The 19,533-nt window shown below is 47.7% G+C and overlaps 1 protein-coding gene across 1 annotated transcript in view; it reads right to left on the bottom strand.

The window, feature by feature from the left end:
• Positions 1-11,000, bottom strand: part of DCHS1 (dachsous cadherin-related 1) — a 35,135-nt gene extending 24,135 nt beyond the window's left edge. The window contains exon 1 of the mRNA XM_045783026.2: positions 10,737-11,000. The gene's annotated coding sequence lies outside the window, so the exon portion shown is untranslated. The remainder of the gene's footprint in view (positions 1-10,736) is intronic.
• Between the last annotated feature and the right edge of the window lie 8,533 nt (positions 11,001-19,533).

The following is a 19,533-nucleotide window of genomic DNA, read 5'->3' as shown; positions in this document are numbered from 1 at the left end:
CTGACACAAACAAAAATGTCTGTGGACATGCCAACTCAGATGACATGCACAAACACAATGAGAGCCTGTGTCCCTGAGGCACTGTGGTCAGTCCTGTGGCCACAGAAGTGTGTCCTCGGGTTTTATGTATTAGCTCTGCTTTAGGACTTCCTGTCCTCCCAAGGAAGTTTCTGACATCTTGCTTACTCTTCCAACCCCCATCTCTCCTACCTGTGTGAGGCAATAAAAAGAGCAAGGATTCTAGAGTTTGAGATAATCCATATGATTCTGTGAGAATTAGAGGCAATGGAAGCAAAAAGCCTAGAGCTGAGCATCTGGTAGATGGATCCCTTCATCCTGGCTTCAGAGTTCTGGGGTTCTCTGTGTGCACTAAGACCCCTGTCCTTGGAGACTCAAGTCTGAAGAGCTCATGGAACAGCCACATGGGATAAATAGGTCAGAAAAAGAATAGGTCTGACTCAGTGGATGGAGAGGCTGAGTGTACAGGGATGGCCCAGGGGCCCAGGTCAGGGATGTAGGCCTAGGGACTGGGTTGGGGGTCCAGGGTTTAGAGTTGGTCCTATTCATTTAATCAATCAATGGAGAGCAAACAGTTATGGTTGGTAGGGAGAGAAGGTAACGGACAGTGAGGTCGATGTATTTATTACTGTATTATAGTTCTCTGTCTCCCCATCCAGAGACAGAATGTCAGCTACATGAGGGCCAGGATTGTATCTCATTCACCGTTGTGTGTAGCAGAGAGTATGGTACGTGATCAATATGTTTTCTGAATGAAAGGTTGTATGAACGGTATGAGATAAAATCTCAGGTGAATGACCAGCCTGGAAGAGGAGGGATTCAGGCCCAGACAGATGCCCCTTCTCCAACCTTTGTAGACCCTGCCCTTCTCATCACTCAACCTGGGTTCCTGTCCGGTGCAAACTCCCCCAGTACAGTCTCACAGTGGACACACAACGGTGCATACTCACAAAGTCACAGACCCACACACAGCCAGATACACAGATGCACAGACTCACACACAGACAGGCACAGTCAACACACACTCATACATACACAGACAGGGGCCACTTTAACATATATGCAGCCAGTGCACATTTGCAGATATCCCTCCTTACAGAGAAGTGTATTCTCACACACACAGTTGGGGTTATTCATTCCCATGGATCCTGTTTCCCCCACACACACATGCAGGCATACACAGAGACCCACACAGGCATGCTTTTGTGCACACAGAAAGACAGCTCTCTCACAGGCCTCCCATGGACAGGCACATTCCCATGATACCCTCCCGCACACATACACACAGGCACAATCACATACACCCTCCCTCCCACGTACACAGATGCACTTCCACGTGTGCACAGACACAGCAGCAGGCACGCGCGCACACACTCGAAGACCCACCCACACACAGGCATGCTCTCGCACATGCTGCCGGGGCACTCGTGGTCAGCTCTGTGGCTGCAGCTGTGACCTTTCGGTCCCTGGGGCCTCTGTCTGGACTGTGCCTCATCACTTCCTGCTCCAGGGCTTCCAGTTCCAAACTCGCACTCCAGACTCTCTCCAGAGACCGTCTCATCCTCTCTCCAGCTCTCCTCTCAGCACCATCTCCCCATCTGTCCAATGCTTCTCACTGCCTCTTCCCCAGCACTTGCTCCTCCTCCCTGTTCCTGTCTCTTTCCCTCTCCAGGTCTATCCTGTCCCTTCCCTGAAATCTGGCCTTAGCTGTCCACCTGTCTCCTGCCCAGACCTGTCTTCTTTCTGCCCCCAGATCAGTTCCTTCTCTCCCTCCCAGTTCTGCCTTGCTGCATGCCCTCACTGTCCAGGTCCTGTGGCTCTGTCCTCTGGCTCCATCCTGCTCTCCCCCTCTAGCCCCACATCTGGGCCTCTGGAACCACAGCTGGTTCTCATTAGGAGGGGGAGGGGCGAGGCTGTTCATTGGGGCCTGCAATGTGATGTCAATCCTCCCCCCACCACAGCCTGTGTGCCTACAGGACCCGAGAGCAGGGGGAACATGGGAGAGGAAAGAGAGGTGGGTTGGGGGGGAAAGTAGGGGGGCCATAAGGGAAGGGGTGCTCCAGGAGGAAGTAGAGGAGTGGCGGAGGTACAGAAGGGAAGCAGGCTGGGGGAGCTGGCACCACCCAGGCCTCCTCCCTCAACTTCCTGTCCTAGGGCCAGGGAGGGGCAGGGACCAGAACGACAACAGGGTGGGTGGGGGGAGGCTAGAAAGGCAGATTGGTGCAGAAGTGGCAGAAGAAGAGGGTAGCCTTGGTAAGCAAAAGGAGGGCCAGGCATAAAGGGGACAGGAAGAGACTGAGAATGCTGGTGGGGGTGGTTGGGGGCAAGATTGCGGGAAAGTGAGCCAGTGTGACAAAGGAGAGAGCACGTGTGGCAAAGGGCAAAGGAGAGAAGGAGCCAGTTACTACAGAGAGGGGAGCTAGGTCAGAGTCGGCTACAGCTAGCCTGGAGAGGTGTAGGGAGATAAATAGAGGTGGGAGGCAGAGCTGTGCTGGGGGGATGGAGAGGAGAGGAGGGTGAGGAAGGGAGGGAAGGGGAAAGAAGAGAAGGCAGTCAAACTGGCTTCCCAGGGTATCCCTAAGACAACCCATGGGAGGGCTGCATCCCTCCTAAGGACTGGTACCCAGGAGCCACTTCAGGGAGAGGCTGGGGACAGATACGAGCAGAGGGAAAGCCTGTTTTCTGAACACAGTGTGCTGGGCTCTATGCCAGGCAGTTCACAGACTGTATCTCATTTAATCGTATCAACCCTATGAGGAAGGTGTCCTGTCTTCCCCTGAGGAAACAGGCTTAGCATGAAACAACTTTCCTGAGTTAACACAGCCCCAGTTTGATCCCAAGACTATGCACCCCATGCTACCTGGGATGCAGGGAGAAGGGAGAGATGGAGAAAGGGAGAAGTGACAGGGGAGCTGAAGGGAGGGAATCCTAGCAAGACAATGGAGGCCTGAAGAAGAGAACCCATGGGAGGACGGAGACCAGGTATGAGGTGTCTGTGACAGCCCAGATCAGTAGCAGTGGGACCAAGAAGACACAGATAAAGGAGGTGAGGTTGGCCACTGACGCTTCGGGAAGGGTGGTGGAATGGAAGGGTCCAGATTGACTTCCAGGGTTTTGGCCTAGTTCCTAAAGTGGTGCCATTAGGGTACCACAGAGGAGAGAAACCATTTTTCAGGTGCCCATTGGGAACTCCACACGGTGATGTCCAGGCACAGTTGGATTTGCAGGTCTAGAGTTTAGGAGAGAGATGTGGGTTGGAGATAGGGATTTGGACAAATCCAGGGGTAACTGAAAACCATGGGCATGGAGACCCATCAGCTAGGACGTGCAGGGGGAGAAGAGAGTCTAGGATAGTACCCTACGGAGGAGTCACATTTAAAGGGCAGGCCGAGGAGACCTTTATTTTTCTTGGAGGAGGAGAAAAAAAGGGGGGCACTATCACAGAAGTTAAGGGAGGAAGTATTTTAACAAGAAAGGAGGGATCGATAGTGTCCAGAGATGCTGAGACTTGAAATAGGATGAGGGCTGAGAAGTGGCCATTGATTTTAGCAGTTAGGAGTTTGCTGGAGATATGGGGAGAATAGTTTCAGGAGAGTCCAAAGGGTGCAAGCCTCCTGCAGTGGGGAATGATAGGGAATAAATCAACTCAACAATTCACCATAGACCAGACGTCAGCATAGAGTGATTCGTCAATACACACTGCGCTTCTATAATAGGGAGGCAATATATCACAGTAGGGTAGGACAGGGTAGCAGTGAAGACGTGGACTCGGGGGCCAAACCAAATGTGTCTTGCCCAGCTTCACACTTTCTAGCTGTGTAACCTTTGGCAAGCCACTCAATTTCTCAGTGCTTCTAGTTCTTCATTTATAAAATAGGGACAATAATAGTACTTACTACACTGTGTTTGCGGTTCGAATGGTGTCTGGCCCACAGTTCTTGTTCTGTAAGTGCACACACATGATTAGAAGATGGGCTCTGCTGTGAGACAGACTTCAGTGCAAATTCTGACTCTGCCACTTACAGTGTAGCCCTGGGTGAGTTTCCTTTCTCAGTTTCCTCCTCTGTAATGTGGGGATTCAAGTGCCCACTTTATATGGTTAACAGGAGAGTTAAATGAAATAATGTTACCAAAAACTTAGCACATCACCTGGCACACAGTGAGGGCTCAATAAATATCAGCTGCTATTGTTGTACGGCAGACGCACAATAACCCTCAGACAAGTGTTATTTCACAGGTGAGGAAACTGAGGTTCAGCAGGTGGCAGAGAGATGTGGGACACAGCTCCAATGGACTCCAAAGCTAGTGCATTGTTACCCTATATTGCTTTTCTGCGGGAAGGTTTGGAATGCTCTGATGAAGGATCATGTCACTGGTCAGGCAACACAACAGGGAAGGAGAACAAGCAGAATTCTGCTATAGGAGAATAACTCTGGCAATGTGCACAAGGTGGGTTAGAGGAGATCAGTGATGAGGAAACTGCCAGGCCAGGCAGAGGGTCAGGTGGGCATGGAGCCAGGTGGTGAGACAGGAGAAGGGACCAGAGGATGCTTGGAGGTCTCTAGGATACAAAGAGAAAATGGGGAGAGGCAAGTTCAGGGCATGCATGTGAAATGATTCATTAACTGACTTATTCAACAAATATCTATTGAAGATGGGCCAACCATCATACTAACAAGTAGAGATATAGCAGTGACTTGGACAGATGGGAGTCCCTGCCTTTGTGGTGTTCACACAAGGGTGAGGAAGCAAGTGGGGTGGTGATGGGCAGCAGGGGCCTCTTCCTAAGGTCTGACCCTGACAATCAGAGTTTGGGTTGCAGAGGAGGCCGGCGAGGCTGAGCAAGCAGAGGAGGTGAGAATATAGCAGCAACCCAGAGATATCAAGAGGGAAGAACAAGTGTAGGGAGGTGAGAGGTTGACGGGCAGAACATGAGTAGAGAGACTGAGATGTCAGAAGTAAAATTAAGTAACATAACAGTTGAATACTTAACAGTTGTCTTCTTTCTGAATTCTCAAACAACTCTCTTAATGTTACCTCCATTTTCACCCAAGGAAAGGGGAGCTCAGAGAAGCTAAGTTCACCCAGGTGGCAGATGATGTGGCTGGAAGGTCAGAGGGGTAGCCTCCACCCCTCTCTTTGCCTCTTTCCTCCTTCCCTTCCTTCTTCCTCACCAACCAAAAGGGTGGTGCCGTCTAGGCTCTGAGAGATAACAGCTCCTTCTATGAGCAGCTTAGAGAAAGAAAGGTAAACAAGGACATTCTAGTGTGCCAAGCGAACACAGAGGGGCATCCTGACTCACACTTGGGGGGTTCCAGGCTGACTGATGGGAGGAGGTATTCTCTCACCAGGGGACACAGGAACTGAGTAGTAGTCCCCCTGCCCCAAGTGTCAGTAGTTGAAAATTCTTGGAAGTGAGAGGGTTACCCAGGAAACATGGACCCTGTAGCCGAAGGACAGGGCAGGCAGCAGGAAGCCAGGAAGAAGATGGGATCCAATAGCATGAACCCCCGGGAGGGGCTTTTGCTTGCAGGTCCCAGGGCATCAGAGAGTCCAGTCTTGCTTCTGTTACCACTGATAGACTGGATAGGGAAGAGGAAGAGGGCACAAGTGTCTGGGAACCTGATACGGGGAGGGGGCAGGACAAAGGGTGCCAGAATTTGGGAGGGCCCAGAGTGGGAGTGTGTGACGGGTGTTGGAGGGAGGAGCAGCAGCCTACAGCACCTCCCAGGAAGGGGGCTTGGTGGAGCAGAGCAGATGGTGGGCACTATAGTGCCTTGTGGCCTAATGGCAGGTCACAGCTTCCTCATTTTCCTCTCCCTCCAGGAACCCCAGTAGGCACCTGGCGCAATACATTTGGACTTGCATATCTCTGGTGCTCCTTAAATAATTTGCCAAACTGAATGAAAGAGAAATAAAGTACAGAGAAAGAGAGGAAGAATATGCAGGAAAAGAGAAGCCCAGGTGAAAGACAGAGAGGAGGGCAAAGGCTGAGGAAGGATAGTTTGTGGGAGAGGGGAGGGGCCTCCAGTGGGATACATGGGTATGTGTGGAAATGTCTCGATTGCGTAGGCTACTGAGACTGGATGTCAGTCTTCTGAAGAGTGAATGAGGGTGAGATATGTGCAGTGAGGGGCCTCATTTATTCATTCATTTGTTCATTGCCATGAATGTGAATGTAGAGGGCCCCTGGGAACATGATCAATATAATACGCAACCCTGCCATCAAGAGGCCCCAGCCCAGTCAAAGACACAGAACAGGGAAGAGGCAATGACAAGAGGCAAGAGGATCCCAAGCCTGCCTGGTGAGTCAGGAAAGGCAGGGTTTGAGACTAGATCTGAGGATGGGAAGGGACTAGCCAGAAGAAGAGGGCAGTGAAGGGCTTTTTTGGGCAGAGAGCGGTATGACCTAAAGGCCAGAAGCATGGAAGAATACGGTGTCTCTGAGGAACTATAAGGAATTCAGTATGGCTAGAACTTGCAATGTGAGGAAGGTAGGGAAATGAGACAGATGATGGGGCTGGGGGGCTTGGGGAGAGTCAGGTCCTGAGGGATCTCATAAGCCTCAATAAAATAGAGTTCACCCAAGACAATGGAAAGACACTGCAGAATACTGAGCAGAGAATGCATGGCTGGACTTACACTTTAGAGAGATCTCTCTTACTACAATGAAAAGAATGGACTGGAGAGGGAAGAGTAGAAGTCTAGGGAGACAAGGTAGGAGACTCTTGCAGTAATTTATGTGGAAGGATGGTGAGGTGAGTGCAGTAGCTGTGGCCACGGAGCAAAGGGGATGGGATGCCAGAGACAGGTGGAAAGGAGGTAGGACCAGCAGGTTCTGGTGAATTTCTAGGTTGGAAAAAGACATGTGGAGGAGGAATTGGCTGCAGTTAATTTCTGGATGTGTAGCTTGATAACTGAGTAGAGATGGTGGTTTGGGGGAGGAAGGAATGAGTTCAGGTTTGGACATTTAGGGGCTTGTGAGCTATACAGCAAAGATCAGGTAGGAAGCAGATACGGAGGTCTGGAGGTCAGAAGAGAGGTCTGGAAGAAGTAGATATTTGAGAGTCATCAGCCTATAAAGGTGACAAAGCCATGGAAATGAATAAGATACATCATCTAGAGGAGTGTATAGAGTGAGAAAATGAGAAGATCCAAGGCAGAACCCTAAGGAACAGTAACATTTAGGGGCTCCCCAAAGGAGCCCTCAAAGTGAGTGAGAAGTAACAGCAAGGAGGAGCTCTGGAAGAGAGATGCACAGACTCCATCCTATTGTAATCATCTGTTTATCTGCCTGTCTCCTCCACTGAGCTTTAAACTTCCTGTGGGTAGGAGTAGTGTCTTCTCTCATAGTATTCCCATCACCTAGCAGTGTGGTTAGCACTTGAGAGCTCACTAAATGTGGACAGAATAAAATGGTGGCTCAGAAGCCGTAAGACAATGTCAGACCATCCCAAGGAGTCCAGCAGTTGAAGATTTTTGAAAAAAACCTCTAGTTTTGGCAGGTGAGAAGTCACTTTCTCTTAGGAGAGCCATTATACTGGAAGGGCAGGAAAGGGGAAGTGGGAACAGCTCCATGCAGAAGACCCTTTTACAACGAGGCGAAGTAAGAGATCACTTTTCAGACACTCCTTGGCCACTCTTTGTCCTATTGTTCTTGAGCCCACCCATCCCACAAAGTCTCAACCCAAATTCTCAACCACACCAAGTGGTCGGTAATCCCCTTAGTGCTTAGCTCACTGGGGATTACCGAGTTAAGGGAGGCAGGGGAGACTGAAGGCTCCGTGTGTGCTCACAGGAGGAAGGGGTATAAAGGGAGAAACTGGAGACATGGATAAGATACAGCATAATTAGTTGAGTGAGGTCCCCATGGAGGCGGGAGGGGATGGATAAACTGGTCCTAAATAGAAGAGACACCTCTTCATAATTATAGGAAAGGAGAAAAGATTGAGGAGAATGTGGATAAAATTTGAGAAAGGAGATAGGAAGCTGAGGGAATTCAAACTGGATGGTCTCACTTTTCTCAGTGAGTGAGACCAGGTTATCTACTCTTACTGCCTCCTTCTTCAACCTCCACGTCCGTTCTGCCACGGAGCCGTGCTGACCCTGCTGCCTACACAACTCTTGAAACCATCTGCTTTCTCCTCTGCTGCCACCACTCCAGTTCAGGCCAGTGTTCTCTCCTCCTGGCTTCCTGCAACAGCCAACCATCCTCCCTTTCAGAGCCTGCCCTTTAGTCTCCACACTATCAGACTGGTAGTTCTAAACTAGATCTGATCATATCACACAGTAGCTTCAAATGATTAGGTAACTCTCCATTATTTTGGGGTTAGATAATCTTTTCCCTGTGACCTACAGGAACTGCATGATCTAACTGTCTATCCACCTCTCCCAGACTTTCTCCCCTCTCCTCACATCATGCTATTAGTGCCAGGATCACTGGGTTGCTTTACCTGTCAGACATACAATACTTTTTGCAGGTAGGCTTTTCCATGCTTTCTCCCATGGCTTGGAATATACCCCACCCAGTCCACCTCATCTCCACCTTTATCCACATTTATCCATCATCTCCACATTTATCCATCAAGCTCAAGCTTAAACATCATTTCCTCCAGAAGGCCTCTTCTGACCCCCCTACATTGGCTTAGTTTTCCTTGCTGTATACTGCCATGTTACAGCGCTCACCGGATAGCCTATAAGATCCATAAGGGCAAAGACCATGTCCATTTCATTCACCCTTGTAATGCCAGCACCCACCACACTGCCTGGCACAGGGGAGGTACTTAACATGGGTTTGCTGAATGAATGAACCAGTAGATTGACTATTTAATCTGCTGTAAACAATGGGGTGAGGAATGTGAGGTTAAGGGGTATGAAGAAAATAGAAAAATTTTCATCTATTTATTTATGGAGGGTCAGTTGAAGATGGAATTTATAGAAGCAGCACCTGGTGTGATTGAGAATTTGGGCTGAAGCTTTGTGGGATGGGTGGGCTCAAGGACAATGGGACAAAGAGTGGCCAAGGAGTGTCTGAAGGGATAGTCCTGGGTGTGTAAACTGGAAGGAAAGTACAAAGCCAGAAAGGGCAAGGTCAGGAAAAAGCAAAGATGTCAAGGGCAAGAGGCTATTTGAGGTTGAAGAGTAAGTGTAACGGGAGTGAGGGCATCTGAGAGCTGGGGGGACATAGGAAGCTACTGGCAGACAGTGGAATGGAGTAGTTTACAATTTTAGAGATGGACCAGTTCTACAAAGTGGTCCTGGGAGGGAAGAAGAACATAACTGGAGCTAAGGAGCTCAAGAAACTGTGAGGCTGGGAATCATGGCAGGATATAGGGTGAGGGGAAGATTGATCCAGGTCTCCAGTTTTCAGGGAACAAGAGGTTAAGCCTGGGAGGTTTATGGATGAGAAGGAGTCATGGCGTGAGCATCATAAGTTAATGGGAACTATTTAGCAATTGGGACAGCTAACTCCTGGTGTACTCATGTCACCTGAAAGTGTGTCTCTTGCAGGTTGTACAAGCGAGTGTGTGGTAAGGGTGATGGCAACACAGCCTCCTGTTAGTGTCAGGTCTCTGGGGCTGCTCTGATGAAGTATAACCTAGATGATGGGCTGGCTGTGCCAGTGTCTCCAGGGAGGTGCTGGCAGTAATCGTGTCTCCCGTGGTATGCTCTGGCCTTGACAGTAAACCTGTGGGAATGTGTTGGCTGCACGAGCTCTGCAGTGGGTGTGTGTTGTCCTCAGAGCATCAGCTGTAGGCGTGTGTTGTTAGCTCTGACACTGCTTTCTGGGGGTGTGTGTTGGCCGTGAAGGCATTTCTTGTGGGTGTGTGTTTCCTAGGACTGTGTCCCTTGTGGGTTGAGTAGGGCTATGACTGTGTCCCCTGTGAGTATTTGAGGAGTTGACATAAGTAACAATATTTTTCTGGCCTATGACCCCATGGCTGCGGGCCCAACCCACGCCACACTGAGTTCATTGTGCTTCTAGACCTCCCTCTCCCCACCCCCTCCACGTGGGACCAGGCCTGCGGTGACCTCCCTCTGTCCCCTGAACAAGATTCTGATCTAGGCATCCTGGACACAAACTCAGAGCACCTCAGTCTGGGTGACCCACCTCCACTTCAGGCTTTGCCTGTATCTCCTGTTTCTCTTTACTTCTCCCCCTTAGTTTCTTTGTCTCTGTCTCACTTCGTCTCTGTCACACACCCGTCCTCCACATTCTGACACATGGCTCCCACAGAGGCAGGCAACACACACACACACACACACACACACACACACACACCCTCACGGGGACTTGCTCACCATGACACACACTCATTCTGACCCCCACACCCTCGGAGAGACCGCATAACACACACAAGCAGACAGATACACACGGACACACAACCTCCAGTGACACGCACTGACTCACACTCTGCCGATGCACTCACACTCGGAGTAGCAAACACACACCCCGCCCGCACCCCGCACCCACACCCCCCTCACACTTCCACGCCGCCGCACACCCGACTCGATGACACACGCACACAAAGACCCCCAGGCCCTGCCCCCACGCTCACGTTCACGCTCGCCCTCGTCCCGCAGGCCCAGGCCCCCCCTCCCCCATTGTCTCCGGCTCAGAACAAAGCCCCCGGCTCCACCGCCGCCGCCGCCGCCCGGGAGAGGCCAGCGGGCCGGGCGGGCGCGGCCGGACGGGCCGGGCGGGCGCGGGCACTGACCTCCGCGCGGCGCGGGCTCCCTCGCCCGGTCCTGGGGCGCCGTCCGGCCGCGGTCAGCCCCCCGGGCAGCGCCCGCCCGCGCGGGGCCTGGGGCCGCGCATCGTACGCCGCCGCTGTCTCCGGGCCCGCGATCAGCTCCGGGCAGCCGGCCGTCGGTCCGTGCGCCCCTGGCCGTCGGTCCGTCTTTCCCCCGCCGCCGCCGCCGCCGCCGCCGGGGCGCCGCCTCCTCCACAGCCGCCCCGCGGAGGATGCGAGATTCGCCGCCGCGGCCCCGCGCCCCCTCCCCTCCCCTCCCCTCCCCTCCCCCGCCCTCCGCGCGGTAATCCGAGCCCCCGCCCCTCCGCCCGCGGAGCCCCCGCCCCCGCCCCCACCCGCGCTCCGCGGCCCCCCCACCGCCCGCCCGTCCTCCCTCCGCCCCTCGACTTCCCGGCCCCAGTCCCCGGCGCCGGATCCGGCCCGAGCGCCGCGCGCTCCTCACGTCCCCGTTCTCGGTCACTTCGCCCGGCCCCCTCCTCCCATCCCGATCTCGACATCCTCTCCCAAGTCCCCTTCTTCCATCTTCTTTCCCAGCCCCTATTCCCCCATCATCCCTCTTCTCCCTCACCGTCCTGTTCTCCCTCTTGCCCAGCCCTTCTCCCTCCCACCCTTTTCTCTCCGTCTCCTCTCCCTTTCTCCGCATCCCCTTCTCCTCACCCTTTTCTCTCCACCCCCTTCTTCCCATCCCCTGTCCTCGGTCCTCTCCCCCCAGCCTCTTGTCTATCAAATTCTCCTCACCTCCTTTCTCAACCATTCTCTTACACCCGGCTTCCTTCCCCATCTCCCCATCCGCTTCTGCCCTTCTCTTCTCTTTTCTCCCCATCCCCTTCTCACTTCCCTTTCTCCCTGTCTCCTCCTCCTCCCCCTTTCGTCCTACCTTCTGTCTTCCATTCCTTCTGTCTTCCGTCTTTTCTCTGTCCTCCTCTTTCCCCATCCTCTTCTTCCATCTTAATCTTTCCATACCCTCCTAGTCACTTCTGTTTATCTTGTGCTCTATCCCTTTTCCCTTCTTCGTTGCTTAGCCCTCTTTACCTCCCCTCTTCTCTCATCCCAAATTTGAGGCTAGAGATTGGAAAGAGGTATTGGAAGGAAGAGATTTGCAGCTGCTGGTCTAAGTCAGGGTACAGTCCCCAGAAAAGGAAAATGAGTTGGAAGCTAAGCAGGGAGTGGGGAAGGGTCTTGAGGGTCAACTTGGGAGAGAAAATGGGAAGATGCGAAATCAGACAGAGCTGGAGAGTATCAAAGAACTGGAAGAGTTTGGCCCTTCCCCTTCTGTCCTTCCTTATGGCTCTGAGTAGGTTGTGAGTCCAAAGGTATTCTGGATTTGAGAGGTGTACAAATGGTACAAAGAAATCAGGAACTCTGGGAAAAGAAAAGAAAGTTTCAGTTAAAATAGAAGGGGCTGTGATTTTGAAAGGGAGAAGTGAAGGAGAAGTTGGAGTCCTTGAAAACATCCAGGATTCTGGCTTGGGTAGCCGGGTGGATGGTAGTTACTTTTGCTGTGCTAGATAAAAGGAGCAGGAGTAGCTTGTAGGGGGTTTACTTAGAAAGATGATGACTTTTGCTTTGGGCTGCCGACTTTGACGCGCCTGCAGGGTAGGTAGTTTTGTAGCTTAGAAGAGTGGTCTGAGATGGGCATAAATATTTGGGAGTCATCTGCAAATACCGTATAAGCTTGAATATAGGGTGAGGTTTTGCTTTTTTGTTTTTCCAAAATCTTCCCTCAGGAAAGAGGGAGTAACCTTATATTTGAGTCCTTACAAAGTCTCTCATATTACAGGGTTTGCCCTCATTTATTTTGAACAACAAACCACTGGATAGGGCAGTATGGTATGGTGACTAAGCTTGTGGACTCTGGAGCCAGACTTCCTGGCTTGGGGTCCAGACTCTGCCATTTACAAGCTTCGTGGCTTTTGAAAAATTACTTAACTTGTCTCTGCCTCAGTTTTCTCATCTATAAAGTGGGGCTAAAGGATTAAATTATTTAATATATGTAAAGTACTATGTACCTGGCACATGGTAAGTGCTCAGTAAGTGCTATTTTTACTGTTTGGGCAAGATGGATTAACCTGAAATGTCCTCAGCAATGCTATCTTGGATGCTTGTGTAGGTCACTTGCCACAGAATCTGTCGTCAAAGAAGTTTAACACGGCTTTGGCAACTATTCCTGGTAGTATGACCTCACAACTGCATGTGTTGGATGTCTCTAAATATGCTTTCTAAAGATTGCTTTAAAAAGTAATACAGTAGTACTTAGGAGGGGCTTCTGGGGTACTGGAAGTGTTCTATTTCTTGACCTTAGTGATGTTATATGGTTGTTTCACTTTATGATAATTTATTGAGCTGAACACATGACTTATGTCCTTTTCTGTATGGATATTATACTTCAATAAAAAAATTAACAATTAAAATTATTTTTAAAAGGCAGTAATTAATTAAGTGATTTTTAGAGGTCATGAACATACTCTTGCAGGATGCAGGCCAAAAACCAACTGCCTTAGTGTGCTGCAAATGGCCCTTGTGACTTGGGATAAAGTTTCCAGTGACTGAATCATATGTGGATTCAAATTGTGCTGTGTCCTCTCCCAAACTCTTCACTTGGACTGGAGAGAAGGTCATCAATTCTGAAAAAATGGGTAAGATGGCTAAAAGTGACCCTAATAATAAGAAAGCACTGCTTTGGAGATACATGTTGAAAGTATGCATAAAATGGTTTAACGAATTATGAGAATAGAAAAAAGCAAATTTGGGACACCTGGCATCTGCCTTTGGCTCAGGTCATGATCCCAGAGGCCTGGGATCCAGCCCCACATTGGGCTCCCTGCTCCACGGGGAGCCTGCTTCTCCCTCTGCCTCTGCCCCTTCTCCCGCTCTTGCGCTCTCTCTCTCTTAAATAAATGAATAAATAAATAAATAAATTTTTAAAAAGAAAAAAGAAAATTTATAAATCAATATTTATTTTATATGATATATGAATTTAAATGTATGCGTAGTAAATTAACTAATAGAAATAGACTTTTGACTGTTTCATACTCATCCCTAAAGGTATAAGTTTTCAAAAAGCTTTTCGGATTTTCTCATTGGGAAAATGAGGTGTCACCTTAGGTTTGGGTTGCCTTACATGGTAAATGTGACAAATGGTAAGAGAAGTTAAGGTAGCGAATATGATTGCTCAGGGGCAGCATGTATGTTGGGAAGAGAAGGGTGTTTAGGACAGATCCTGAGAAGCTCCAACACTTAAAGGATGAAAAGAGGAGGAATAGCCTTCAAAGAAAAGTGAGGAGTGGCTAGAGAGGGAGAAGGAAGAAAGGGAGGCAAGTGGTGCCACTGAAGTCAAGGGAAAGACCAAGAAAGAAGTCACAATGCAGGGAGTGGTCATAAGGGTTGAATGACACAGAGGAGGCCAGAGAGGTAAGGACTGAAAAGTATCCACTGGACTTGGCCAGAGGTAGGCTGCTGGTGACCTTGGGGACAGTAGGGTAGGTGGAGTGGTAGGGGTGGAAACTAGTCAGCTCTCAGTAAAAGAATGAGTGAGGGACTGAAGACTTGGAGTACAACCTGCTCTTTAAAGAGGCTTGACTGCAGGCAAGGAGAGAGACCTATAGCAGGGGGAGGGTAGACAGGTATTTTAGGAGGCAGAGTTTTTCAAATGGGAGAACTTAATGTATTTTCTTGCTTCCTTTATCTACCGAAGACTCATGCAAATGCCCACGATGTGCCAGCTTTATACTTAAAGTGCATAGTTAAGATATGACTGAAGAGTAAGTTGTGAAGACAGATCTGCAAATTGGCACTGGGGAGCATAATGATAGAGGAAAGTATGGGATTGTGGACATAGAGGGGATTCCTCATCCAGTCCAGGGTTGGGATGTCAGCCAATGGTGTCACAAAGATGACACTGGAACTGGATCTTGTAGGACGAGTAGAAGCATAGCAAATGGAGAGGCGGGAGAAAAGACTTTCGGGCAGAGTAAACAGCAGCACCATGTTCAAAATCACAACAGCGTGAAAGAAACTAGTTTCTGGTGATGGAGGTTGGTGTATAAGTGGTAGTGGTGGTGTTCCTGAGTAGACTGAGTTAGCTGGAGTGTAGGGCATATAGGCTAGTTTGAAAGGAGAAACCAGGAAACGTAAATGGGACCAAATCATGGAGGATATTATATGTCATACAAAGGTTCCAGGCTCTGAGGAGCCATGGAAAGCTTTATTTAATACAGGAAATGAAATGATTAGGTTATGTGACATCAACATCATTAGGGCTGTAATACTGAGGATCAAAGAAGACCAAATAGAAGTTAGTTTCAGTTGCCCGGCTTATACTGTAATGAGAGTCTAAACTAAGTGGTAATAAGATTAGAAAAGAGGAGTAAGACATGAGAGAAATTACAGACTGACTGGAAGGAGTAGTGACATAGGATTCTAAGACAGTTTCCATGTTCTTGGGTCATATAGTAGTGATGTTATTCTTAAAGTTGGGGAAACAAAGGAAGAGCAGGTTTGTGAGGAGAGAGATAAGATAATAATGAATTTGATTCTGGAAATGATGAGTTTAAGATCTATGTGAGATGACCACATGAAGATGTCTAGCAGGTGGTTGAATATAAAATCTGGAACTCAGAAAAGATTGTTGAGCTGAGGATAAATATTTCAGAGCCACCAGAATAAGGGTGGTTATGTGGAACCATGAGAATGGATGTAGTCACCTATGGAGAACATGTTGTGAGAAGAGGGTCTGTGAAGGGGTGGCTAACAGAAGAAGCAGCTGACAAGAAGAACTGAACAAGAGAGCAGTGTCCAATGTATTATTACACAAGTCAAGGAAAGAAGCAGCTATAAGAATGAGAGTCATCGGGCACCTGGGTGGCTCGTTCGATTAAGCATCTGCCTTCGGCTCAGGTCATGATCCCAGGGTCCTGGGATGGAGTCCTGCATCAGGCTTCCTGCTTAGCAGGGAGTCTGTTTCTCCCTCTGCCCCTTCCTCCAGCTTGTGTGCTCTCTTTCTCTCTCTCTCTCAAAAGTAAGTAAATAAAATCCTTTTAAAAAGATGAGAATTGTCACCAGAATAAAAATACCACAATAAGGTAAGGTATGACAGGTTTCCATTAGATTTTGAAACTAGGGTATAGCTGATGATCTCAGTGATCAAAGGGAAGAGGTGCAGAGCAAACCTGGAGGCACGACACTTCCTGAATTTAAACTATACTACAGAGCTTAGTAATCAAAACAGTAAGGTATTGACATGAAAATGGACACATAGCTCAATGGACAGAATAAGGAGCCCAGAAATAAACCCATGTGTATATTGTCAATTAATTTTCAACAAAGGTGCCAAGAATATACAGTGAGGAAAGGATCGTGTCTTCAATAAACGGTATTGGGGAAACTGGATATCCATATGCAAGAGAGTGAAACTGGACCACTAGCTTACACCACACACAAAAATCAACTCAAAATGGACTAAATTCTTGAATGGAAGACCTGAAACCAGAAACTCCTAGAAGAACTTCAACATGGAGAGTCAGCTCCTTGAGATTGGTCTTGACAATGATCTTCTGGAGTTGACGCCAAAAGCAAAGGTGACAAAAGCAAAAACAAACAGCAAAGGGAACAATCAACAAAATAAAAAGGCAGCCTATGGAATGGGAAAAAATATTTGCAGACCACATATCTGTTAAAGAGTTAATATCCAAAACATACAAGAAACTCATACAACTTAAAAGCAAAAAAGCCATAATTTAACCTAATTTAAAAATGGGCAAAGAACCTTAACAGATATTTTTCCAAAGAAGACATACAAATGAGCACCAGGTATGGGAAAAGATGCTCAACATCATTAATCATCAGGGAAATGCAAATCAAAATCACAATGAAATATCACCCTCACACCTATTAGGATGTCGATTATCAAAAAACAAAAGAAAAAAAAAACAGGAGATAGCAAATACTGGTGAGGCCGTGGAGAAATAATGAGCCCTTGTGCATTGTTGGGGGGAATGTAAACTGGTATGGCCACTATGGAAAACATATGAAAGTTCCTCAAGAAATCAAAAATAGAACTGCCACATTATCCAGCAATCCCACTTCTGGGTATATATCTGAAGGAAATGAGCTCATTATTTCAAGGAAATATCTGTACCCCATGTTAATTGCAGCAATATTGACAAAAGCAGACATGGAGACAATCTGTGTCTGTCAACAGATGAATAGATAAAGAAAATGTGGTATAGATAGATAGATAATAAAACAATATTACTTAGCTTTAAAAATGAAGGGAATCCTGCCACTCATGACAACATAGCTGAAACTGGAGGGCATAGTTTTAAGTGAAATAGCCCAGAGAGAGAAAGACGAATGCTGCACTCTATTATTTACATGTGGAATCTTAAAAAAAAAAAATTGAGCACATAGAAACTTGTAGGATGCTGGTTACCAGGGGGTGAGGGATGGGAGAAATGGGGAGAGATTGGTAAAAGGTGCAAACTTTCAGTTAGAAGACAAAGTCTGAGGATCTAATGTTCAACATGGTGACTATAGTTGACAATACTGTATTGTATAAATGAAGTTTGTTAAGAGGAAAGAAAGACAAGAGGTGCCTGGGTGGCTCAGTCGGTTAAGCAGCTGCCTTCCGCTCAGGTCATGATCCCAGGACCCTGGCATCCAGCCCCATGTCGGGCCCTGCTCAGCGGGGAGTCTGCTTCTCCCTCTGCCTCTGCCTCCTCCCCCCTGCTCATGCTCTGTCTCTGTCTCTCTGAAATACATAAATAAAATATTTTTTTAAAAAAAGAGGAAAGAAAGACATAGAGAAGAGGGGAAAGAAACCAGGCCACAGAGAGAGGAGGAGGGAGTGGAGATAAACTGTGGTGATAGTGTGAGAACTAAAATGGAATGGCATGTGAAAGAAACCCAGTTGAATTCACTGAGGAAAGAAGGGCAGAGTTTTTGGCCCATGGTACCAAACCTGGGAGATGACTGGCAGATGGAACAGGAACCAAATACTATCAAGACTTTCTCTGTGTCTCTAGTTTCTGTTTTTCATTTTATTTTATTTTGGTTCATTTTTGCCTACAGATTTAATTTTTTTTTAATTTTGGAATAATTTTAGATTTGTAGAAAAGTTGCAAAGATAGTATTGAGAGTTCCCATATACCCTTCACCTCTAATGATGATACCCTTCATTCCTCTGACAATAACTTCCTATATAATTATGATACATTTGTCAAAAATAAGAGGTTAACATTGGTACGTCACTCTTCACTAAACTCCAGACTTTATTCTGATTTCATCAGTTTTTTCACTAATGTTCTTTTCCTATCCCAAGATTCAATTCAGGATACCACATTACATTTAATCTTCATGTTTAGTTAGTCTCCTCTGGTCTGTAACAGTTTCTCTGTCTTTGTTTTTGTTTTGTTTTCTTCTTTTTTTTAAATTAAAAAAAATTTTTTTTATGACTTTGACAGTTTTGAATAGTACTGGCAGGCATTTTGAGAACATCCCTCAGTTTGGGTTACTCTGATGCCTTCATTACGATTAAACTGGAAAGGAGTACCGCGGAGGTGAAGTGCCCTGCTCACTCCATTATATCAGGGGATACATGATCGCAACATGAACTATCACAGGTGATGTTAACTTTGATCACTTGGCTAAGGCTATATCTACCAGGTCTTTCTACTGTAAGGCTGCTTCCCCCCCCCCCCCCCCCGCTTTCTATATTCTGTTCTTGGAAAATGAGTTTCTTTTTCTTTTTCTCTTTTTAAAGATTTATTTATTTATTTTAGGGAGAGAGGAGTGCAAGTGGCAGGGGGAGGGGTAGAGGGAGAGGGAGAGAGAATCTTAAGCAGATTCCACACAAGGGGCTTGATGTGGGGCTGGACATGAGGCTCCATCCCACCACCCTGAGGATATGATTTGAGCCGAAGCCAAGAATTGGACACTTAACCGACTGTGCTTCGCAGGCACCCTTGAAAGTGAGTTTCTAAGTCCCATAGTCAGGGAGGGGGGATTAAGCTCCACCCCCTGGAGGGGGGGAGCATATGATATATATTATAATATGTAGTATATTATTCGGAATTATTCTGTTTGGAAGATTCGTTTCTTCTCCTTACTGATGTTTTAAACTAATTTTAAAATTAAAACTGTATATATTATTAGTCCAAAAAATAGGTAGACCTTATTAAACACCAAAAAATTCAGAAATTCTGAAGAAAGACTCCAGATGGCCTGGGCTGACTCACATGCCCAACTAGATCAATCTTGGAAGCAGAGGCAAGAACACTTAAGAGGATTGCAATTCCTATTTAGACCGATTGTTAAAAATGGTTTGCCATGAACTTGTCCATTTTTCCAGGGCATGCTTTGGCTCTTTCCTTGGTTAAGTGACCTCTCATTTAACCTGCAGATCTTAACTGAAGCCTCACTTAGTCACAGACCTCTTTCCTGATTTCTCTGACTAGGTCAGTCCATATTATGGATTCTCATGGTGCTTGGTACTCCTCCTTGGTGGTAGTTATCACAGTTGCAAGTTTCTGGTGTGTGGATACTTGATTCAATGTCTAAAGACTCCAGCAAACAGTCAGCCCGGTGTGTTCACCACTGTAGCACATATATGCTGTGCCTGTTTAGGTGGTGTTCACTTTATATTTGTTAAGTGTATGCTTGACAGGAAGGGCGCTGCTATCCCACAGTTAAGAAGGGCTTTTACTGAGGTAGCAGACTCAGCGACCACTACGCCATGGGTGCAGTAAGGAGAGAGGCAGGTAAC

This window comes from Ursus americanus, chromosome 16 (assembly GCF_024610735.1).
Source record: "Ursus americanus isolate L20-20 chromosome 16, mUrsAme1.1.p, whole genome shotgun sequence".
In the NCBI taxonomy this organism is placed as follows: Eukaryota; Metazoa; Chordata; class Mammalia; order Carnivora; family Ursidae; genus Ursus; species Ursus americanus.
This window is presented reverse-complemented; position numbering and strand designations above follow the sequence as displayed.